Raw genomic sequence first — 11,608 nt, forward strand, 5'->3', positions numbered from 1 at the left:
CTGCTAGCCATACTGGTTCCTTCTCCTCAGGGGTGTGGCAGGTAGAGAGAATGACAGAGATCTCACCAGGTGAGGTCACAGGACACAGTAAGGTACTGAAATTCTTTGAGAAATCGGGCAGGGTCAGTAGAGTACGAGCCTAGGCACTTTTTAATTTGGGAAAGGTCAGAAAGACAGAAGGGAACATAGACGCAGATGGGCCCCTCCGGTCCAGACACTTCTCGCAAAGGGAGGATAGGCTGAGATTGAGAGGAATAGGTTCTTTGTGGAGAGCGAAGGGAGGGTTGAGGTTCTGAGGTGGAATCTGGAGATGGGGGAGTGTTGTTTCCTGGCTGTGGTTCAGCAGCAGCCTTGACTTGGTTAGGAGGGGCTGTGTAGGGAGGAGAAGGAGGAGAATTGAGAAGGTCTTTGGCAGGATCGAAGAAAGAGTCAGGAGGAGGAGGAAGAGAGGAAGGGTTGGGACAAGGGGGGAGAGGGAGCGCTGGGTTCAGAGATAGGCTGTTTTGGGAGAGGGGAATGGAGAAGAAGAATTTGGTAAGTGGAACAAGTTTGGCAGAGAGCAGGGCACCTGCACAAGTTGAAAAAGGCCTGGACATATGGGACTTCACTCCACTTGCTGAGATGACAACAGTAGTTGTCAAGGTTAAAAAGAACTTGCGGATCCAGGGTTCTGTTTTCTGGCCAGGTGGATTCCTTATCTAATTTGTATTGTGGCCAGCTGGAATTGCAATAGAAAATAAGCCTCTTAGATTTTAGATCTACCCTGAGGCTGAGTTCTTTGTTTCGAAGTGAGCACCCTAGAGGGGTGTTACTGGGAGGTCGGGATTGTTTGTTTCCCATGATTATATAGGGTAAGGAGAAATCCCAGCTCTCAAGCTTAGGACCAATCAAGAGGGCATCCCCCACTGAGAATTCCCAAGACCCAATACAGTTACGGAGGAGTGGATGGTGGCATCCCACTGTCCTACTCACCCCTAGGGTCCTGGACCCAACAGAAGCAGCTCTCAGTGTTAAGATTCCTGTGAATGTTGTCCCAGACAACACAGAAAGAGAGTGCTGGAGAGAGAGAGAAGGCACTTTCTCCTTACCCTAAGGTGATTTGCTGGTGGTGGGTGTTGGAGTCAGGCAAGTGGGTTATGACCCATCTGATTGAGATTTCATTTCTTTTCTCGATCCCGGGTTTTGGCACCAGTAGGTTTGGTTTTTTGACTGGGAAGAGAAGAGACCAAAGCTCAGTTTGAGAAAGTTTTACTGTGGCCATGCACAGGTGGGTTGAAGCCTGAGTGGCAGCAGCCCTGAACAAAGGTAGGAGTACAGTTCTATAGCTTTTTGGGAGGAGGGTGGGGGGAATAATTGTTTGTGAGTAAGATAGAGAAATAAGGAGTTGAGTCAGGGGATTGGTTTGCTCAGGGTAGGATAAGAAGTTGACGTCAGGGAGGTTATTACATTATGGAAAATTGTTTATGTTCTTGCTCAGAATTCTACATTAGGTAAGAGTGGGTTTTATGTAAACAGTCATGTGTTTTGTGGCAGAACTTCTAAGGGTGGGTTGTGTATGTGTTGGGGTTGGGGAATTTTGCCTAAGACTTATATTATTAAAAAAACATGATGTAAACTGACTCCAGCTGCATTTTTACCTATTTCTGAGCATCTAAGTTTTGGACTCTGTGAATTATTACCAGTTGCTTAGGAATTGGTTTATTTTCTAAATTTGGAGGTTATGGAGCCAGAGCTGCAAAAATCTCGTATCTTATGACTTCTTTGAATTCTTCAAGGTAAGGTTCAAAAGAAACTTATAACTGAATTAGTCAACAACTTATTTCCTTAATTTCTGTTTCATGTGAAAGAACCATGGCTTCAGCTGCTAGAAGAACACTAACTGTAACAGCTGAGACTGAGCAGAATTAGAAGGTTGGGGGTGGGATAATTACTGCATTTCAATTAATTCACGAAGACAGGATATTTTGAGTTTGGACTTTTGGACTTTAAATTTGGGCTTTAATTTGCAAGAAGGTTTAATTTTTAGATTCTGTTTCTCAGAGAATTTCACAATGGGAGAGATTTTATATTCAAATTTGGGATATCTTTTTAGTGGTGACATTTTGTTGTTGGAGTATCTGATCTTGATATTATCATTTGATCTCACTGAGGAACCTCTGCTAGGCCTGATTTGACAATGTGGCTGGAGGTAATTCAGATGGCAAATATCATAGTGAATGCAATTTGGGGCCTTGAGTATAGAGTGGATATGCTACAGAGAATTTCTGAATAACCTTTGCTCTACTGTAATTCCTTCAGTGAGAAAACAGTCTTCTGCAATATCCAGTCTGCTTGCCTGAGTCTTTCCATGTTGCCTGTACTTGGATTCCTGCCAACTGACTGTTGCTACTTGAAGAGATGGTCTGATTTTAGATTCAGCATGAAATTACAGTTAATGGCCCTTTCACCCAAATGCATGCAACTTTGGCATTAGATTTCCTTTAATATAGCACTTCTCAAAGTACTTATCTTGGTATTAACCCATGAACTTAATCATATGATGTAGTTCCTATCTTTAGTCTAATCCTGGGATTAAACACTCCTTTCTCTTTCTGCATTTGTCGGCACTTGACACTGATCACAGTTCTGTTGCAACCTGAGCTTGTTGGTGTGACTCCAAGCCATGGCTTAATGTTTCATGTTTATATCCAATCTGGACTTCTTGAAGAAGGTGGTTTGACCTGACTTATCAAAATAATTTTTGTTATAGGAGCACATAGAATAGAAAGTTAAAAATAAAAAAAGTATATACGTTACCTCAGCAAAGCAACTTTTTGCCTCCCCAGTGGTGGATGGTGAAAACTTAAAAAAGGAAATGAAATTTAGATTTTTGAGATCGTCTTATCTCATCAGTTTGCAGATGAGAAAATAAAACACCAGAGGTGTAAATGATTTCTTACCTCCTATTCCTCCCTTCTTTGTTTCTGCAGACTGAGATTCAGACTCAGATACATCTGGCTCCACAGCCTGAGGTCTGAACAACTGTGATTCACTGCCTCTCACTCCATTACACTTTTTTCCACATGACCTGCCTCCTGCTTCTGTGTTTCTTATGAATTATCCCTAAGAGTGGAAGGCTGGCTTCGTAAAATCAAATGAGTATGTGAATACTGTTCAGACAGTAACTGCAAGGTGTCATGGAACATGACTGAAGTGAACTGTAAAGCAAGGCAAACTCTCACTACTTAAAATATTGGGTTTTTACCTTGGGTCCCATGCTGATTAGAGGCAGACTTAGGAATCAACAAGATCTGGGTATTCTGTCCAGATCCATCACTCACTGTATGGTCTGTAGGAAGCTACTAAACTCTTAGAACTCCAGTTTCCTATGTAAAATGAGGAGATATGACCTTTCACGGGTTTTTGTGAGGATTAAATGATGATGTTTAACACAATGCCAGGCACTAGTAAGAGTTCAATAAAAGAGAGGCTTAAGAATGACACTACTCTATGGTCATGGAGAAATTCTTGGCACAACCACTGTGGAAAACAGTTTGGTAGTTCCTTAGGAAGTTGAACATAGAATTACCATGTGACCCGGCAATCACACGTCTAGTTATATACCCCAAAGAACTGAAAATAGGGATTCGAACAGATATTTGTACACCACTGTTCCTAGCAGTATTATTCATAATTGCCAAAAGGTGAAAGCAACTCAAGTACCCATGAACAGATCACTGGATAAACAAAATGTGGTATATCCATACAATGGAACATTATTCAGCCACCAAAATGAAGTAAGTTTTGATACATGAGACAACATAGATGAACTTGGAAGACATTATGTTGACTGAAATAAGTCAGACACAAAAGGAGAAATATTGTATGAGTTCATTTATATAAAATACCTAGAATCAGAAAGATTACCAGAGGATACCATAGTCTGGGGTGGGGGGTAAGGAATGGGGAGTTATAGCTTAATGAATGCAGAGTTTCTATTTGGGGTAATGATAAAGATTTGGTAATGGATGATGGTAATGGTAGCACAGCATTGTGAGTGTAATTAATACCACTGAATTAGAGAGTGAAAGTAATTAAAATGAGACATTTTCAGTTTATATATGTTACCACAATAAAAAGTTAAAAAAATCCTTTGTTGAAGAGTTTCTTTTTCTTTCTTCATCCTGTCTGATGGAGAATTTGTCTCCTTAGGGAGAGCTGGGTCTGCTGCTGCCGGTGCTTTCTAAGATTAATTGCCTGCTAGGCTTTGTCAAGGGTTTAGAATTGTGAAAAAGAGAGGCATAAAACTCTTCCCTCTGGACTAGCCCTAAACTGAAGGTTTGTGGCTTACTTAAGGCAGTGGGGGCTCATTTCATGCACTGAAATACTGAAATTTCTCTCCCTCTCTTTCTCTCTTTCTCTTTCTCCCTCCCTCCCTCCCTCCCTCTTTCTTTCTTCCTTCGTGAGATATGCTATAGAAACAGAATATACCACAATTCAGAATATACCACAATTTAATTAACCATTCCATTCTTTATTGACTTTATCTGTCAGGGTTCATGTAAGGGAGGAGGGCCACTATGAGTATTATGGAAATAAGGAATTTATTATAACAACTGACTAAAAAATATGGGAATAGCTGGCAAGGTGAAGTTCTAGAAGGGGAGTTTGGAGATCAGAGAAAGTTTCACTAATCAGCTCCCTCCTGAAACAGTGGCAATGGTGGCAAGTTGAAGCTTGCAGAAAAAAGTCAAACATGTCCAACTGTCAAAGAAGTACCATGAAGAGGGGATTTAGGGAGCTATCTATGGGCTGACAAGCCTTTGGTGGTGACCTGAGGCCACTTTTGACCAGTAGGATCAGCAGTTAATAAGATACAGAAAGGAAAGTGAGGGCAAGCTCTGTATTTTTATGTCTGTTTACCTGGCCATCATAATTTTCTAAGGATAATGGAAGCATATATTCTTCCTTCCTCTAAATCTCACAGAGGTCCTTTCTTTGGTCAATTCTTGCCTGAAACTGTTCAGGGAAGGGAAGAGGGTTCTGGAAAAATGTAGTTCCCAGTTTAACTAATTTGACATAACACAAGCTAGCACACTGAGATGTACGTATACATTTTAAAACAGTTTAGAAGTAATAGTTAAATTCTGATCAGTAGTGGTAAGTGACCAGTATTACATATACCACATATCAGTTTCTATGATATAACAGTCTTGTTCAACACTCATCACTTTGAGAGGGGAAGAGGGGCATGGCAGAAAAGGAGTTGCAATTTTTTTTTTTTAAACAGCAAAAAAGTTTTAAATATTGAGACAATTTTGCATCATCCTGTATTCTATTATAGAATACTTGGAACAAAATCTTATTTAAGTTGGCTCAATCTCTATAGGTTTTAAGATACAAGCACAATCTAAACCTATATTGTACAGAATATGCTCTATTTATACTTAAGTGCAATATAATCAATTAAGATTATTAAACATGAAACACACACATACAAGCATTCTACATTTTTAAATCATTTCATGTCTCTTAACCAGAGATAGTTGAAATTTCATGTGTAAGGCAAAAAACAAAAACAGAAACAAAAGAAAGGAAAAGACAAAGAAACTTCTCAGTGCATTACACCCATGTGGATAAATGTATGGCACTTATGTCATACTAGTATTTCATTTAGCAATTTAAACTGGGAATGATTCAAAGACGTTAAAGTCACATAAGGACAAAAACCAGCCAGTTAAAATATTAAAATTAAACAAAATGTAATGTGTACAGATAACTCACTATAAATTCTCCCATTTCATTTGCCCCCATTATAGTCTTAAATTTTTCTATAATTATTTTACCTAATAGAACAGTCTGATTTTTAAGGCATGTATAAACTAGATTATGTTATTGAAACATGCTGTTATTCTGTGTGGTAAGGATGGCTTTATGAAAAAATAACATCTGTTTATAAATCATGGAATAAACAAAGAAAAAACTCCAAACATTGGACATTTTTCAAGCTAGTGAGAAATAAATTATACCATGATGTGTCAATTTAAAATTATATCAACATTAACTAATATTTCTATGATAGATTTTTTCCCATAAAATTAAACCGTGCAGAATAGGGCTTGGGCTACTGTTAATCATATTTGGTTTTCTTAAAAACAAACATTATTCACTATAAACAATTAAAAGGCCATTTTCTTTCTTCACAACATATGTAGATCTTAAGTCTAAGGTTTTAAAATATCAACTACCTATAAGAAAAGTACTTTTAAATGGTTAAAATGAATCAAGATACCAAAGTTCAGTGTGCGGAAAGTAGATACAAACAACAAAGAAAGGAGTAGATCATTGGTGAAGACTATTTAATGTGAATACCTCAAAGTAAGTTCCAAAGCTTTCCCACCTTTTACAAATAAAATAAGGCATCCTTTTCACAGTTTAGGGATGTGCACTGCATGTCCTCCCCCAGCAAGTGTATGAGTAAGGTCTGAAAAAATGTTGCCAATATTAAGTTTTTGTACCTAAAATCAGAGGGCAGCAATATTACAGTAGTAATGGTGAATCAATTCGCAAAATGTACTTATGATCCAACACGAGCTGTGGTTCTTTTATTTGAGAAAAAACTTTTTAGAAGAAATACCTGCCTATGCTAACCACCAGAAGAATAAGGGCTTCGTTGGCCACTCTTGGATTTAGATCCTGTGCTTGGCTTTGGCCTTGAGCTCTCAGAGTCTGATAGTCATTGACAGACTTCAGAGAATCGTGGACTGAAACACAGGTAGATTCCATCTGGGTAAGAGCACTGACTTGGTTCTCATTAGGAAACAAAGGTGGGTCTTCTTCAACTTGAAAATCAAAATCTACGGTATTAAGTGTGAAAGTAGGAAATTCATTGCTGAAGCAAAATTGGTATGTCCCATTTTTGGAGGTTGTGAAGGCGAAACTAATGTATTGCTTCTTCATCTCTTTGTATAACACGTTGCCATCAGGATCTTCTAATTGACAGTCTACATCACAGTGACCTCCAGCAGTCACCGCGTGCAGCAGGTGAAGACACACTGCAGGCTCGTTCCCAACTTCCCGGAGACTCCAGAAGAGACAAGAGCCTCTGGGTCCAGTTGAGAGGCGCTGAGCGGGAGGGATTAGGATCCGAGAACTACCTAGAGCGCCCGAGATAAAGCCAACAAAGCAGGAGCAGAAAAGGCCGGCATCAGCCAGAAATGACAGCTGGAAGTGGAAGCTAGTAGGCACTCTGTTTAAAAAGTAGGTCTTTTACCAGCAGATTAACCAGAGTGCAGTCACTAAGCAGAAAAACGTGTTGGTTAGTGCGATGTACCAGAGAAATAGGAACTGATTTAGACAAAAGCAGAGTTTGAGGGGAATTTGAGATTTCCTTTTCCTGTATCTTCGGGTTACTCCAAGGAAAGAATGATAAGTTCGTTGTAACGACAACTAGAAATGGAACATAGTGTTTTTCGAATTGCATGGAATTCTCCTTTTTGTGGTAAGGGCAATTTAGGGCAGAACGGACATGCTACGTTCTGGAAGATGTTATTCTATTAGACAAATTTCTCCTTTTCCTCTTGATATTCTTTCAGGCTATAGCAGGGCTAATTTTTTTCAGTGTCCCTTTTTCTTATGAGTAGATTCTTTGTCTATACTGGACTTGGAAGTATCCTTTTTGCTTAGTCTGAAGGGGTATTAATTGGGTCCGTTATTTTCTATTTCAGAGTCAAAGTATCTTCAAATTGTTTTGCCAGTTCTTGTAATTCATAAAGGAGACAGATATGAGAACATCACATCTTCTGCTTCCAAATTAAATCTACCTCAGGTTTAAGACCCTTAACATGAAGATACATAGGGCAGAGGCAATGTTCTTTCTGACTGAAACTGATATTGCCTCTAGAGTGATAATGATATGGTCTTTAAAACCTGGGATGAATTTGATTTTTTCTTGTTTACAGAAATGTATTTTTGACCAATCAGTTTTTTTTATCTTTTTTTTTTATTTTGAAATAAATTCAAAGTTATATGAACAGTTGCAAAAACAATACTAGCCCCATACACAGAATTCCATCATACCCTGACCCCCCCCCGATAGCTCAATCCACCACCTTTAACATGCTGTCACATCGCTATTTCTTTCCCTCCCTCCCTATCTATCATCCATCATCTATTGCTCTGTCTTCTGCACATATGAGAGTTAGCTGCACACATCCTTGAGCATACACTATGATTCACGTATACACTTCCCATGAACAGGAACATTCTTTTATGCAATTGCATTAAGCGCAGCTAAGAAGTACAATAGATTCAACAATGATACAAAGCTTACATTCTATATTTCCTTTTCCTTATGTCTCAACTGTGTCCCTTTGAGCCACCTGTCCTCTATCCTCCAGTCCCATCCAAGTTCATCCTTAGCATTCAATTGTCATCTAGTTAGACTGTCTTTTTTTTTTTTTTTTCAGTTGTGGAAACATATATACAGCCTAAATCTTCCCATTCCACCCCCTCCCTAGCATTTCATTAGTGGGATTAATCACATTTAGAATGTTGTAATGCTCTTTCCCACCATCCATTACTAGAAATTTCCCTTCACCTCAAACAGCAACCCTACACTCATTTCTTAACTCCCCATTGCCCCTTCCCCCATTTCTCTTAACCCAAACTCTACTTTTCATCTCTATGGTTATATTCTCTGATAATTTCATTGTGTTTACTGTGGGGCTTAAAATTAACCTCTTAAATCCATTTCAATCTTGTTTTTCTTTGATACCACCTTCACTTCAATAGGACACATAAACTATGTTCCTATACCCCTTCATTCCCCCACCTTTATATAGTTGTCTAAAATTACATATTTTACATTGAGTTCAAAACCACTGATTTGTCCTTAGAGTTTGTGTATTTTATATCATGTAGGAAGTAACTAGTGGAATTACAGTTCAAAAGTTATTGACTTCTATTTGTATTCCGTTGTGGTTGGAGAATGTGCTTTGAGTATATTCAAATTTTTTTTTTTTTAATTTCTTGAGGCTTGTTTTATGTCCCAGCTTATAGTCCCTTCTCGAGAAAGATCTGTGATCACTAGAGAAAAGTGAGTGTCCTGGTGATTTGGGATGTAAGGTACTATATATGTCTATTAAAATTCTCTATATCTCTTTCTCCTTTCCCTGTCTCTCTGCCAGCAGGGTCCCCTCAGAATCTGAAGTAGGGCAGGTCTTTTATTGGCAAAGTCTCTCAGCATTTGTTTGTCTGTGAAAAATTTAAGCTCTCCCTCAAATTTGAAGGAGAGTTTTGCTGGATAAAGTATTCTTGGCTGGAAATTTTTCTCTCTCAGAATTTTAAATATGTCATGCCACTGCCTTCTCACCTCCATGGTGGCCACTGAGTAATCACTACTTAGTCTTATGTTGTTTCTTTTGTGTGTGGTGAATTGCTTTTCTCTTGCTGCTTTCAGAACTTGCTCCTTCTCTTCCATATTTGACAGTCTGATCAGAATATGTCTTGGAGTGGGTTTATTTGGATTTATTCTATTTGGAGTTCGCTGGGCATTTATGCTTTGTGTATTTATATTGTGTAGAATGTTGGGAAAGTTTTCCCCAACAATTTCTTTGAATACTCTTTCTAGACCTTTACCCTTCTCTTCCCCTTCTGGGACACCAATGAGTCTTAAATTTGGATGTTTTCTTTTATGTATCATATCCCTGAGATCATTTCGATTTTTTTTATTTTTTTCTCCATTCTTTCTTTTGTTCTTTCATTTTCTGTTCTGTGGACTTCTAGGACACTGAGATGTTGTTCAGCTTCCTCTAGTCTTGTACTGTGCATATCCAGAGTCCTTTTAATTTGGCCAACAGTTTCTTTTATTTCCATAAGATCTTCTACTTTGTTGTTTACTCTTGCAATGTCTTCTTTATGCTCTTCGAGGGTCTTCTTTATGTCACTTATATCCTGGGCCATGGTCTTCTTGATGTCCTTTAAATCCTTTGCCATGTTTTTGTTCCTCGATTGTAGTTCTTTGATTAATTTTGCGACGTATACTGTATCTTCCGATATTTTGATTTGTGTGTTTGGAGTTGGATTCTCCATATCTTGTGGTGTTATCATATGCGTTAAGATTTTCTGTTGTTTTTGGCCTCTTGGCATTTGTTTTGCTTGATAGGGTTCTTTCAAGTTGTAAAGAAAAAGGGATATCGATCTAATTTTTCAGGAACATAGTTTGGTGATGTACACTTTCTCTAACTAACCAGCAGATGGCGTCTGTGAGTCACCTATATCCCTCAAGTCAGTTCTCAACCTTGTTTCCGCGTTGTGTGGGGAAATGATTCTTGTGGGTTCAGTTGGAGAACTCAGTTTGGGTGTGTTGCTGGAGCTGTCCGCCCTGAATGTGGGGAGTGTGTCCAGGTGGCCAGGGAGGAAGGGCAGTTCTAATGTTCAAATCCCCCAGGATCCTGGAGATTGAAGGCCGCCACAAGAGTCTAAGCCTTCATTTCAGTTCAGCCCCAGACCCTCCCTCTCGCTGATCCATAAACCACCGGACTTGGTGTAGCATCCCTGGGTTCTCTGAGGGATCCCCCCTCCCAGCTGCGCTCCTGGAGCCGAGGGAATGCTGTACTACATCACCAGTGCGCGCCGTCCCACAAGGGAAGCCCCAGGCCACCGGGCCATGTGGCGGCGTACTCCCCACCCGAAGCTAGAATGGCCAAAAGGGGCGTCTCAGCCCCCTCCTCCTTGCACAGTTCCTCCTTCCCAGCTCCAGGACAGTTGGCGGGGCTCTGGGCTGTGGGCACGGTCCTGGGCAGGAGTTTATCCAGCCCTCCGGGGGGCCAGCTGTGAGCCGCGGGGTTTCTTTCTGCTTCCGGCTCTCCTCTCCATTCCCCCGAACCCAAGGGTATCTGCAGCAGGCTATCTTCCTGGCCAGACACCAAGAGGACAGCCCAGCCCCCTCTTGCTGTGTTTTACTGCGTGGTTCCCACAATTGCTGCTGGAGCCGCTCCTTTTTTTTTTTTTTAAAGAGCCAGCTGGTCTCCAAATGCTGAACCCTGGCTTCCCCAGCCCGCCACGCAGCTGCGGGTCTTCCAACCAGCTTACTCGCTTGTTTCAGAATGCCAACTCTAGGTTTCAACAAGTATACAGCCCCTCTGGAGCTAGGAGCCCTCGTCCAGCTGGTGCATTGCTGTAACCAGTATTCTAGGTCACTTTCTGGTTTTTAGCTAGTGTTTTTCATGGAGGCATTTTTTTCGCCCTGTCTCAGCTAGCCGCCATCTTAGTTTCTCCAAGGGTATTTATCTTCTGACCAATCAGTTTTGATAGAAAAATACCTCAGGGGGAGCTGCTAAGAGATCTTGTACTATTTTATACCCCTTTTGTTATCCATCTGTGTTTAAATTTTGTTCCATAAGAAGGAAATAATTTTGTAATTAATCTCTTCTGCCTTTTACTTTTTAGCTAGGTTCTTGTATCTCTGAGTCTTACAAGGAGTTATATTAAATGGTGAAGGTCATTTAGTTGCAGGCTAGTTAACCAAAGGACAATTCTCAATGCTTCACTGAATTTTTGTCTTTCATTGCAAGAGTTAGGAAAGTAGGAAATATTTGAAGCTATAATTCCACTGATGAATTTCTCC

The 11,608-nt window shown here is 39.9% G+C and overlaps 1 long non-coding RNA gene across 1 annotated transcript; it reads left to right on the forward strand.

The window, feature by feature from the left end:
- The first annotated feature begins 1,453 nt into the window (after positions 1–1,453).
- On the forward strand, positions 1,454–3,359 carry LOC119531373. Its single transcript, XR_005216313.1, has 3 exons — positions 1,454–1,490; positions 1,718–1,775; positions 2,970–3,359. It is a non-coding gene; the product is annotated as an uncharacterized LOC119531373 (long non-coding RNA).
- The last annotated feature ends 8,249 nt before the right edge of the window (positions 3,360–11,608 follow it).

This window comes from Choloepus didactylus, chromosome 4, assembly GCF_015220235.1.
Source record: "Choloepus didactylus isolate mChoDid1 chromosome 4, mChoDid1.pri, whole genome shotgun sequence".
Classification (NCBI taxonomy): domain Eukaryota; kingdom Metazoa; phylum Chordata; class Mammalia; order Pilosa; family Megalonychidae; genus Choloepus; species Choloepus didactylus.